This window comes from Emydura macquarii, unplaced genomic scaffold (assembly GCF_026122565.2).
Source record: "Emydura macquarii macquarii isolate MOO-44397 ecotype Brisbane River unplaced genomic scaffold, CSIRO-AGI_Emac_v2 contig_2422, whole genome shotgun sequence".
NCBI lineage: Eukaryota > Metazoa > Chordata > Testudines > Chelidae > Emydura > Emydura macquarii.
Window position 1 is genome coordinate 12182673 of NW_027132559.1, and position 13433 is coordinate 12196105.

Consider the following 13433-nt stretch of genomic DNA (forward strand, 5'->3'; position numbering starts at 1 on the left):
CACCCAAGTTGCTCAAATCACATTTCAGCTCTCTCAGCTAGCTTTAGATAACCTTTGTCCTCAACAGACAAGACTTTTACTTCTACTGTGGTAGAGTAATTAAACTCAGGGCTGCAAAAACTCTGATTCCCCAAAGGATTTGCTAAAATCCCCTAATTCCTGGTATTTTTTCCTATGTACTATTTATAAACTCTCCTTTGAGGCCTTTTAAGCAAGCGTCTCGTAAAGTGCATTCGATTTGTAGAGTAATCTAGCTCCACCAAGTGACAATTTCTTGCGGGTGCCATTCTGTAAATGAACTTCAAATAACATAAACGTGTACTGCACACTAAACCAGTCCAAAATATTTCTTCGCTGTGGAGGCTCTGAGTCAAATAGTTCATGCCTCTAAATTAGCTTCTTTTCACTCTGGTTATGTCACAATGAAACACTAAGCAGTTGGAATTAAATTCTTATTTGCCCAACCATTACTAGTTAATACTAAACATTTGTTTCACAAAAATGTTCAAAGAATTAGCAGCAATTATAGTACTATCTTTTGAACTAATATCCAGGAGAGACAGATTAATTGCCTGAGTTCTGCTGGCTTCCAGAAGCAGAAGTTAAATTGCAGGCCCACAACTATGAAAGGCCTGACTGTGGGTACAGAGATACAAACCACCTATAGTCCCGATCCTACATAGGCACGAAAGACCATGCATTGGAAAGGCTCAAAGCAAAGTGGAGGTGCTTGCTGACATGCAGTCCCTAGCATGGGTACCATAATATCTACCTGTCATATTCTGCATGACATTTGTGAAAGCAAGGGCGAGGCAGTTAAAACACCAAGGAGCGAGGTGGTTGCTGACCTTGCAGCAAGCTATGCACAACCACACACAGGGAAGCTGCACCTCTAGAATCGTGACTGTTCTGAACACTGCCTGCACCAGGCCTGTGAAGCAATTCAGAGACTTTTAGCCCAAATCTTCAAAAGTACTTAGGATTTCAGTGCGAGGTTTGAGGATCTGGGCCTTTGTGCTCATACTTTGCAGATACAGAGAGGCATGAGGGATTGGATCTTGTTGAAGCCTAAATTTAGCACAATCAAATGTTAGCATTTGATATTCTTAAATATAATTGTTTTCCTAGTTGGTTGTGGAGTTTACTTCCTATAATTTTATTTTTATCTTAATATCTCTTATCTTTTTATAATATTCTTTTTATCACGATGATTTGCATTTATAGCACTGTGGGTGAGGACAATTATGGAATAATTAAGCAGTGTTGTCTTCAGTTTAATTTAGAGTATTTTTCATGAGCAATTAGAGAAAGAAATGCTGCTAATCAAATTTATTTAACAAACAAATATGCAGGTCAGTGGCAATACCTAGGGCAACCCCCTTTATGCCCCCTTCTCAACCCAGAGCCCTAACAGTGGTAAGGAATCCCATCACTGGGTCAGTGGAGATCCTGTTGCGACACATTGACTGTGGTTTCAGCAACACAAATGGACTAATGTCTGGCTTCCCTGGGCTACTTCCGACCCCTACCTATCTGTAGGACTCCATTGCTCATGGGTCCTCAGTCTCCTCGAGGTACTCAGCAGACAACAAAAAGCTGTCCCAGTAGTTTCCCTCCATCAGGCTTCTCTTCCAGGGACAGGGATTGGCACAGTTCGATCTCTGGTGCAGGGGCCAGAAACAAGGCAGAGGCATCCGGCTCAACTGAGATGGAGACCCCACCTTTTATACTTTGTGTTCTGCTCCTCTGCTTCTGATGTGAGGGGCAGGCCTGGCCTGGCTCTGCCCACCAGATGGCAGGGAGTGATTCCTCCCTGTCAGTCTCAGAGGGAGACCACTCCACATCCCTACAGTCCCTATGGAAGCAAAAAAAAAACAGATTTTCTCTTGTTTTCTGGTTTCTTCTCCTGAATTTAGTCCAGAACTCTGCTCTCTGTGTTCCCAGCTATCTGCTCACTCTCACTTATGGCCTTATGGCAGAAAGGGTCCGTATAATGGGAAAAAAGGAGAACAGTTATTTATGTCAGACAACCCTTGGAATGCAATAAAAATAACAACTGCTCAGTTTCCTATTCTAATGCCTTATAAAAAGGCACTGAGCCCTAGGATTAAAAAGCCTAATTCTCCAAAATTTTAAACCGACTATTAGGGAAGGGGAGATGAGTTAATGGAGGAATAGAGAGGGACAGGTAGAGTACAAATCAACTCTGCAAGGATTACTTGTTGGATGCTAAAACACCATGAAAGAATTGGGGGTCCATCCAAAGACAGGAATACCCCATTCAAGCAAGTTGGAGCAAAGCTGCTAAATTTGCATTCAAATTATTCTAATGATGATAACAGAAAATGCACTTGAGGACTCGAAAAGGAAAGTGAATTTCTGTGAGGACACAGATAAATTAGCATTAAACCAGTAATGTGATTGCCACACCAGAGCACTAAAGATTCTCAAAGGTAACTCAGAGATTATGGCTTGAGACCAGTCAGTGGCCATGACTCAGCCACAGCTGAGCACAAGTTACTTTGTAGTTCCACACTAATTTGGAACAATCACCAGTGAATCTCACTGTGGATGGGGTAGCACAAGCAGGAAATCATGAAAGGACTGCCAGATATGGTGGTGTCCAGCAGAGCTAAACTAGAAGGGCAAGGGTTAGGGAACTGTTGCTTCAACTGCAGCATCAGAACTGGAAGGCAGGTGGACTTCTGTTTCCATGTGTGTCTGCATCTGCCCTTTTCTAAAACACTAAAAGCAGGAGCAAAGAAGGGTAGGACAGTGGCAGTAAGCACAGCTGGCCTGAGGAAAGGAACCAGAAACTTGAATCTAAGTGTTATGCTCATCTAATAAATAAAGGAAGAGAAACAATACTAGGTAGCCTTTGGAATGAATCCAATCAAAACTAACCAACGTGTTTTGACTACTGAATATTCAGAATTAACAGCCCACAAACTCTCCATACGCCAATAATTACTCATAGAAATGATCTGGCAGGCAATTTCAAATATATAAATTTGAGAAAATCACAAGCTGCTTGTGGACAGTTCACAAACAGAAAAAGAGGCAACATTTGCTCAACACATTAATTACTTAGAATTATATTGCTCGGGTCTACTAGAAATCCCCCTGTCCTGCAGAAGCTACCATCTACATATAATACCTCTATGCCAGACTGTGTCCTCACTGTACTGCACTTATTTTTTGCCTTTACATTAGAAACTTCTTGGAGCAGGAGCTCATGTTCTTTGGTTAATATATTTTGCACATTCTAAAGCATAATTTATTGCTATGCTGCTATATAGATAATACTACATCTAATAAGCCAATTCCAGAGAGATATTTCAGGAAGTTGTTCCCCTACCATTTCCCCTCCCCATGATACAGACTCTGGCAATTGTCCCCAGACCTTGTGTATCTGCTGTTCTAGCCCCCTCTTAAGCTCCCTGGCAGCATAACTCCATTGGAAACCTACTACCAGGGACTCTACCTTGGCTGTAGCTGCCTATGGGGAAGCTCCATGGAAAAAAGGGGGATGTTCCATGTCCCCCAGCCTTGCAGGACCAGAGTGGATATGAATCACGCTCTCTAGTCCTGTGCACTTTCACTCTGGCCTGCTGAATCTCTGTCACATCCCCCTGCATGGATTCTGGGTTCTTATAGAAACCAGCATGGGGTTCAGAGATGGGGTTGGAGGGTGGGGGGAAACCATGGAGGCAATTATCACCCCAGTCTGTGTAGGATAGGAAACATCTGCATGCAGAGGATCCCCTCTATGTCCAGCAGCCAAGAAGGGTAGGACTAATTAGACCAATGTTTTCTTCTCCATGTTCTCCCTAGATAGCAGGCATAGGAACCTATCATTTTAGTAAGTCTACTCATTTTTGTGGCTATTTCTCATAAAACCAATAAAATTTACTCCATATTCATTCCTTTCTTGCTAATTCTACAAAATTGCTTCTGACTAGTGCAGGATGAAAATTTTCCAGTGGAATATTTTTTCATTGGAAAATGCTGATATGACTAAAATTGAAACATTTTGCAGAAAGCAAGATATTTGGAAGGAAATGATCAAAAAGTTTTGTTATGATAAGGTTGAAATGTTTTGTTTTGACTTTATCATTTTGATTATAATATAATATATAACAGTATAGAAATGTTTCAGTTATATTATAATATCAAAACGATAACATCAAAGCAAATTGGTGTGGACACAGCGTCAAAATGAAGACAGACATATGCATGGAACTAAGCAGCAGGCCACAGCTTTTATTAAACTTTAGCACAGGGGCGCGGTGCTACCCACCCATCACCAATGGTCCCCAATACCAGGCATTTCATTGGTTCCAGTGCAGGGTGTGACCCGTCATGCCCAGGGTAGCCACCTGAAAACACCAAGGTCAGGGCAGGCTGCAAAAGGAGAGCAGATTCTCCCAATACTGGTGGGTGACACTGAAGTCAGACTTCCCAACCAGCCACACAGGACTCCGCTCTCCCGGAGTTCTAGCACCCTCCCCTCCTCAAGGGGGACAGAGGGTGCAGCAGGCTGGGGTCCTCAGCCCGCAAGCGCCTCAAGATCTAACCTTGACCTGTGAAGGCCACAAGGTCCCTATCACATGAGCCCAAGGCCCAACACCAAAATCCTAGGTCTTTTACCTCCGGGAACTGTTCATTTTATTCTTTTAACAGCATTGGAAACCGGCCACACATTGCAACAAATAAACAACTCCAGTACTTCAGGTTAGGTACTAAAGGCATTCCTATTCAATTCACTGTGACTTGTAGGTGCTGCAAGATAGGCAAAAAACTCCTTGATCCTCTGCCAATTGGCCCATGGGAGAAAAAATTCCTTCCTGACTCCCTAAACAGATGATTGGCATATGCTGTGCATCTAGCCAGGACATGTTACCATTCCTAATTTGGGTGAGTATGGTGGGCTGCTGAAATAGGCTGCACATGGGCCCTGTGCTGGGCTAAATCCTGGGAGTTGGGGGATGCTGCCCAATCAGAGAACCCCAGGGGGAGGAACTACTTATTGTCCCTTGGCAAATGTCTCCCTTTCTTGCTACTGGGACTGTTCCCATCAAGTTCCCCTACCCACTGATATGGATGGCTGGCATATGTTTCACTAAGGTCAAAACAAGATATTCCAGAATATTTTGTTTCACAAAAATCTCCAAGATTCCTTCTTTACATTCCGATTCAGGACAAAACAAAATTTCAAAATCTTGGAATTTTCCCAAGGACAGGGATTCCATTTTCCTACCACCTCTATTCTGACGCTCCTCCTTAATCTAACGTTTTTTATCTCTAGCACATACTTCATTGTATATACAATATCTTCATACCAGAATGTTATTTTATTCCATGTTTATATCTTATCACCCCAAGCATGACTTTTGTGATAAATCTTTTTATTAGGAATGAAGGAGAGTATTTCGAAGTGACAGCTAGAATGGTCGATGACATTGCAGGGAAAAATGAGGTGGTACAATTTGGACAATATAATATGGTCGGAAGCTAAGATAACAGAGTGATAAAAGGTAGGATTTTTTTTAAAAAGATGATAAAAAGAGACTATGGAGAGGGAAAGTACAAAGATAAGATGGGGATGGCAGAATTCTGCCACAGTTGAACTTTTCTGACAATCAAAAACCTTATGTTTGAACTTGACATCAGCTAGAGTTCAGTTATGGCTTTAATTATCTCTTTACCAGCTGTCAGACTGCTTAGAACTTTCAGTACTGATGAATTTGCTTCAAATGTTCAAATATAAATCATAATGTCGGCAGTGGGATACACTTAAAAAAATCCCCAGCAACCCACTTGGAACATAGAAATGTCATCTTGGTCTAATAGCTTTAATTCATGCTCCCTCTCAGTTGGGAATGCTTTCAGACCTTCATTTCCCACTCAAGAAGTTAGGCCCCTAATATGAGTTGAGGTATATTGTCAAGTAGAAAACTCTGAATGAAGAGGGCTCCACTATAATGGTACATGAGTGAGAGCACACTTGGACTATTAGCGGGTTTCAGCCTCTGCCCTCAGTCTGACATTACCCACAAACATTCTATTATAAAATTGAAGCGAGCACCCAGAAGAGCTTTGAATGGCCTTGCACTGGGTAGTGGTTGCTTCTCTTTTTTTCCTTTATACATCCTTAGTTAGAAATTATTCCTTATGCCTTCTCTCTACTTTTTCTTTGTTGGATGGAAGTCATTAAAAAGTGTTTGCACTGAACACCTGTTGTGAACAAAGAAAGTGTCCAGTTCCTGTCAATTTCTTCTGACTTTGAACAGTGATTATTGAGATCAGCTATTTGAAAGTCAATCTTCTGTGCCCCAGACTTTCTGGTGCTGACTGCAGAAATACAGCCACAGCATGAAAGAAAATTGTCATTCCTCATTTCATTAAAATCTGATTGATCAAACATTCTGGGCTAGCAGCAAATTTGAATAGCCTAGCCTTTTTTCTCACCTGATGTCTATATGCACAAAAGATTGCTATTTTTAATTATTTTTCTTCCTTCTTTATTTATATTACAGGCCTTGAAGCTCTGACTGAGTTCAATGGGGCCCCATTGTGCTAAGTACTATAAACACATAATAACAGACAACGTAGCCTCTGATACAGTACATATGTATAAAGTATCCATATTTGAAGAACACAATAAAATGAAATAACTCAGTTCTGCTCCTGGTTTCATCTGTGTAATTCAGGAGTGACTCCAGTGATGTCAAAACATATGTATGGAAGATACATGAGAGCAGAAAACTGTTGGGATGTGTTTTTCTGATCCAAGATTTCCTTGTGTGTATTATGTTCAATATTTTGCTCACAGATCCTGATGATAGATCTTGACTTTGACATTCTGTTCTCCCTACAAGAGAGCTTGTTTTCATCAAGTAGAATATCATAATGAAGATCTTCCATGCAGATCAGAGAAAAGCATTTTGCCTTTAGATACCATTATCCGACTAGAGTCTTTGGGTTATTTGTTAATCAGAAAAAAATAGGAGAGAATTAGAGCATAGCTGGGTACCTAAGAGTCCAACAACATTGCTATTTTTGAAATCAAATATACTGTGCAATATTTATTACAGAAACTAATATTTAAAACACCTCAGCTATTCCATGGCTGCAAGCTGTTTTAGAAACTGAGAACAGTGGGAATTTCTGCTTCTGGCTTCATGCTTTACCGCTGGGGTCTAGTCAACTGACAGATGGTTGCATGAAGTTTAACATAAATACTCAATGGAAAAATTAACAAGATTAAGGTGAAGCGCTGATATAAATTTTATTGATTTATAGTTCCCCCTTCACTCACTGTATCTGCACAATATTGAGATTATAGAGTAACAACTGTATTATTCTAATAGTGCCATGGCATTAAGATGGTCTTCTGGGATTCTAAATCTTGTGTGTGATTAAACTAAATGATTTTTGTAGATTAGTCCAATATGCATTAAAATGTTAATAACAAATTGTACCTGTAGTAAAAGGGATAGTATTTGACCCATATGATCACTGCATAAGGGTCAAATTTTCTTATCTGAAATTTCTCCCATATAAATCAGGATAGTTATTAATCCTTTGTCTACTTATTCATAATAAATTAACAAATAATTGAAAATATTTCAGAGATCATATATACACATAAGAAAAAAATACTGATACAAATACTGTAGCTCTGATGATTTATTGCATATTAATTAATTTGAATGAGATATGTTGTCTTATGCATCACTTAACTTATGTTTGTTTTAATCTTACTGTATATTTATTGTTTTCATTGTAAACATAAAAGTGTTTTTTTAAAAGTAAATATAAAAAAATCCCATTGTACAAAACCATTGGAAAACCAGAGAAATGCACTATCAACAACTTATTCCAAATCACAGGTTGTCTGAGTTATTATTACAGTTTGAGGGGCCAGTCTGGCAAAGTCCCACATAATATGAGAGAAATAGTGTATATGGGAATGCAGATCTTATATATACCTTAATTATTTCTTAAATGGGTTCTATCTTGAGAGGTTTTAAAGTAACTTTTCTCTATCAAGCTGAACTTTCAAAGATAATCCGTTTGATCTGTGGCTTAATTCCTAAATATAAAGATTACTAAATTGTCTGGCTTGTGTGAAGAATGATGCCATCTGGTCATAAGATGTTCAAATGTATCTTTAATTTTGTTGATGGATGAATGATGAGTGGCTGGTTGTCCTCAGGTCTTTTCAAACAGTTATTTTTGTAGGATTTTTGTTGAACTTTCCATAAACTGGTGATACAACGTCATCACAAGACCTTTTCATCCAGATAAGGCCATGCCAGCTTCCTCAAAAAGTATCTTGTGTATTTTGAGCATCAAAATTTTACAATCTCTGTGGTGTGCAAACACCAAATATTTTTTAATTGCTGGCTTAAGCGAGACCCTTCCAAGTTGACACTAGCTAAGGATGTTCTAATTCGAACCTGATTGGACCTGCATGGTCCAAGGAATGCCTCGCACATGAGTTGTTTGAAGGCCTTGCATTGTGAAGTAAATGAAGCTCTCAAACCATAAGAATCAAGAGTAAGGCCTCCAACTCCATGAGCTATCTGAGGGAAGACTGACATTCCAGAACTCCAAGGCTCATCACTTCAGGGAGAGGACGTTACAACATAAATGAATAGGTTATGCCAGCTTTGGCTCAGTCTCTCTCTGCACCTGAAGGTAGTTTGGATTGTACAAAGGAGCCTTTTTTGGTTATAGACATGAACAAGAGTCAGAGAATACTTTGCTACATAAATTATATTTTTCTACTCTACAAAATAGCCTCCTACCCCCTCCAAAAAAATCAACATTTTGGTGAGCTTTTCTTGCTGTATGCTGAATTTGGACCAAACTATTGCAGCGACTTGTGCTAGATGTTCCTCCCATCCTCAGCTGTAGTTGACCATATCATCAAAACAGGGTATGCATATGACTCATGTTGTTGAAGAACTTGACCCGTGAGCCATTGGAAAGTCACTGGAGCACCTTTAGGCCAAAGGGCATGGTCCTAAAATGATAGAGGCCAAATGGCATGGTGAAGGTGGTTTTCTCCCATGATTCTGGTGTGAGTGGGATCTAACAGTATCCCTTGGTTAGTCTAATGTGGCTATAGATCAAGCTTCACCCAGTCAGTCTAGTAGTTCATTCACTCAAGGCATGCGATAAGCATCGAATTTGGAGATAGCACTGACCTTTCTAAAGTTTATGCAAAACCAGATGGTGCCATCTGGCTTTGGGACCAGTACAATCAGACTTCACCAGCTGCTGCAGGATTCTTTAATGACCCCCAGTTCCAAAATCACATGGGCTTCTTGCCTCATGGGCTCCCGCATTATTCTGGGGCATAGCTGTGAGTTCTCATGGATGCGATATCCAGATTCTGTTTGGATACAGCGTTGCACAAGATGAATCCACTCCAGCTGAGACACAAACACCATCAAGAAGGCTTTTATTAGCTTCTCACTTGGGCCCTTCGTTCCAGGCAAAGATGTTCCCCCATCTGTACAGGGTCTGGGTCTGGTGAGATGGGCACTTGGGGTCCCAGCCCTGGTTCAGGGGGATAAGGAGCAATAAATAAGCTCTCCACTCCTTCCATAGCTTCAGAAGGTTAATGTGGCAGAACTATGTTAGCTTCCTCTTGTCAGACTGCCTATTTCATATTTAACTTGGCAGTCTACTTTGTATGGTCCTTGCCATTTAGCAAGTCGTTTAGACTCTCCACTCAGGAGTAGAAGTACCCAATCGCTTGGCTTGAATATGCCCATATGTGTCCTTTTGTTATAGGCTCACTCCTGTGTCTGTTGAGCACTGAGGAGGTTTTCTTTGGCAAAGGACCCTAGGGTTTCAAGCCTATCTCAGAGCCTCAGTACATACTGTATAACATTCTTCATCTCAGAAGTCAGTTATTCCCAAATCTCATGGATGAGGTCAAGAATTTCCTGGGGTTATCTCCCATACAAGAGTTCAAATGGGGAGAATCCCATAGTTGACTGAGGAACTTTTCAAATAGCAAATAATAGGAGAGCGATCAGCTCATCCCAATGATGGGGATCCTCAGCAATACATTTTTTAACATCCTTTTCAGGGTCTGGTTGAATCATTCAACCAGACCATCTGTTTGCAGATGACAGACAGACAGACAGACAGACATAGAGGCTTGTTTGTTTTTTTCTAATAAATCACACACACCCTTCAGCAGCTGAGGCATAAAATTGGTGTCTTGAGCAGTGAAGATCTCCTTAGTTACCCCTAAACTGGCAAAGACTTTTAGTAGTACCACTGCAACAGTCTTTGCATTGGGGCTACGCAGTGGGATTGCCTCAGGATAATGGGTGGCATAATCAACTATCACTAATACACGTTTATATCCAGCTGCCCTTTTTTCTTAGGGCCTCATGAGATCCATCCTGATCCTTTCAAACGAGATGCCTACTACCGGGAATGGAACCAAAGGGGCTTTTGTCACTCCTTTAGGTCCTATGAGTTCGCATTCGGGGAAGAACCTGCTGAAGTCTTTAACTTTTTGGTGAATCCTGGGCCAAAAAAGCACTCGATTCCTGGCAAAGGTCTTCTCATGACCAAAGTGACCTGCAAAGGGGACAGTGTGAGCCAGTCACATAATCTCGCACCTTTGAGGCTGGGGAACAAGGAGTTGTGACCAGACTTCACCCATCCATTGATCTCTCTCCAGCTAGTACAATCACTCTCAAAATGGGGGTACTACTCTGCTTGTTGGAGGCCTTTCACCTTCCAATTAATCACTGGCAGTAGGTCAGAAGCCTGGCTCAAAGTTTCATCTTCCCTCTGATCCTTGCTGAAATCAGTCCATCTACTTAGAATGTCCCTCTCCTGAAGGAGACCAATATTGCTTCATTGTTAGGTGGCTTTTCTGGGGGAGCTCCCCCTTGGCTGGATACCCCCTTCTCTAGAATCTAGCTCCTTACCTCCCCCTGCCAACAGGACAAGTTTCAAGATCCCATCTCCCAAGGTCCCCTTGGTTATTCCCTCTAGGCCTGGTTTAAAAACTCTTAGTACCTCATATAGATGCTCCCAATCCCAACCCAAAATACTGGGGTAGACTAATGTCCAGGCCAGCCCCACTACAAGATACTTCGTGTTTTCCCCTACAGTCAGCTGCATGCGTGGGATAAGATTCAAAGTCTCTGTTTTTCTACTGTGTATTCACAATCTTCCAAGGGGCTTCAGGGTTTGGGACCAAGTTGTCCTGGATCAGGGTCTACCCACATCCGGAATGCACCGGGCCATGACCTCTGTTCTGTTTTTCTGGCCTCAGATGGTTGCTCATGTGATGCTGCCAAAGTCATTTCAGTAGCTAGATAATTCTCCATCATCCAGACAGCATCAGCTAGGGACTCTGGCCAGTGTTTATGCAGTGTTTACGTTATCTCCAGCAAGAAGTACGTTGGTGAACTGCTCCACCATGATGAGTCTGACTCAGCCACCTTGCCTCCAGTCCAAATCTCTGACTTTAACCAACTCCAGCAGAGGTCTTTTAATTTCTGGGTGACTACATGGTACTGGGCTCCCCAGGGATAGTTCTCCCAATGGATCATTTATTGGAAGGCCTCTTCTGTGATGTCAAGGTAATTGAGTATAGTGGCTTTCACTTGGGCATACTTATTGGCAACAATACTTATAAGGTCAGAAGGGAAATTTTATAATTCTATCTGACTTCTGAAATTTAATCACTTCTTTAGAAAGGGAAAATAATAAATGTGTTGACTAATAAGTACTCTACTTGGATTTGGCCTAGAATTTGTCTGGGCAATAGCACTATACTAAACTTAAATTGGAATTCTGTTGAGAAGCATTCAGAGCATTTATAGGCTCATGGTTATGGTTACTTGTATTATCTTTTCTCATCTTTTTTTTCTGTTCATTTATGTAATGGTTTTCGTTGTCTCTGGTATTGATTTTTAAGTCAGTTAGAAATGAAACTATCAAAATAATTGTACTGTATGGTACACTTAGAGCTATCACTCCTCTTTAAAATTGAAAGGCCTTTTAAAAAATTTTAAAAAACCAGAAAATGTGCATTGAGAAAGGCCTGATACTGCAAAAACTCTTCTCATTACTTTCCAAAAGCCTGTTAGAAGAGAATATCTAACTGGTCATAGAGGCATTACCTTTTTAACTCCAAGGTGAACCTCATTAAATTATAAAAGGCTATTCTTTTACAAATCATTTAGGCTTCAGGGGTCTGATCCAACTCTCATTAAAATAAATCTTTCCATGGTTTTTAGCAGAAGTGGGATCAAGCCCAGATGAGGGTGTACATCTATTAGTTCCCTACCAACTCTGATCATTTTAAAACTGCTTTGTCATGTTAGCACATGTAGTAGCAAAAAACTAATTCAGGTCACTCTAGATACAGAAGATATTATCAGTCTCCATAGAGAAAAATGTAAAATTGCTTACAGCAAAAAGCTATTTGAATTAGAAAAATTGACTGCTTAAGAATAAAATTTTATAAATAGCACAAAATAATAAAACAATCTAATTGTGTAGTAACACAAAGATATAAATGTCTCAAGATGATGAATTATGTAGAAATGAGCACAACTTGGTTATTGTTAAAAGGAATAAAAGATTATCAGAACATAGAATTTATATGTTTAAAAACAAAGTGAGATCTAGAATAACCCCTCAAACTCTTTTTAAAGTTATGTCAGAAGCAAGAACAAGTAGAAAGAGACAAGAAATTATGCCTTTGATATCAGTAGTCTCTGAAAAAAATCACGGGTAGTGAGGCAGTTGGTTAGGAATGAGAAAAGACTTTTCAATTAAAGCACAACTTTATTCAGTTTTTCTATGCTAAACAAGTAATTGACAAAACTAAGGGATACCAGACCTCCCTATTACTTTCATTGCTGGAAACCATGAACTGTTGATTGGCCAAAAGCAAAATATTTATGTCAGCCCTAAATGGCAGAGTTCTAGAGATTCTGATCTTTAAAGGCAGAACACCTGTGGTAGCGTTAGAAAAGAAAAAATACATTCATTTGGGACACATGGGAGTAGAAAAGTGTAAGCATAGGGCCAGAGTTCTGCTGTTTTGGCCTCATGTGAATTCACAAATTGAAAAAGAGCACTAACGTGTCCAATTGCCTTACAGAATTGCATGTCAAACTCTAAAACGCTCATGATGCGGCATCTCACCTATGAGGTCGTTTTCATACTAGATCAAAAAACTATATGCTCAAAGTAAGCTGGTCAATTCTCTGCTGAAGTCAGTGGCGTTACAATAGTGAAAACCTGTGTAAGCAACAGGAGAATCAGGCCCACTATCATGAAATGAGAAGACTAAGAAACACAAAATGTTCCAAGTAATAGGTAAGCAATAAGTAAATCAACATGGAATATCTGAGGAGCTGATATCCAACAAT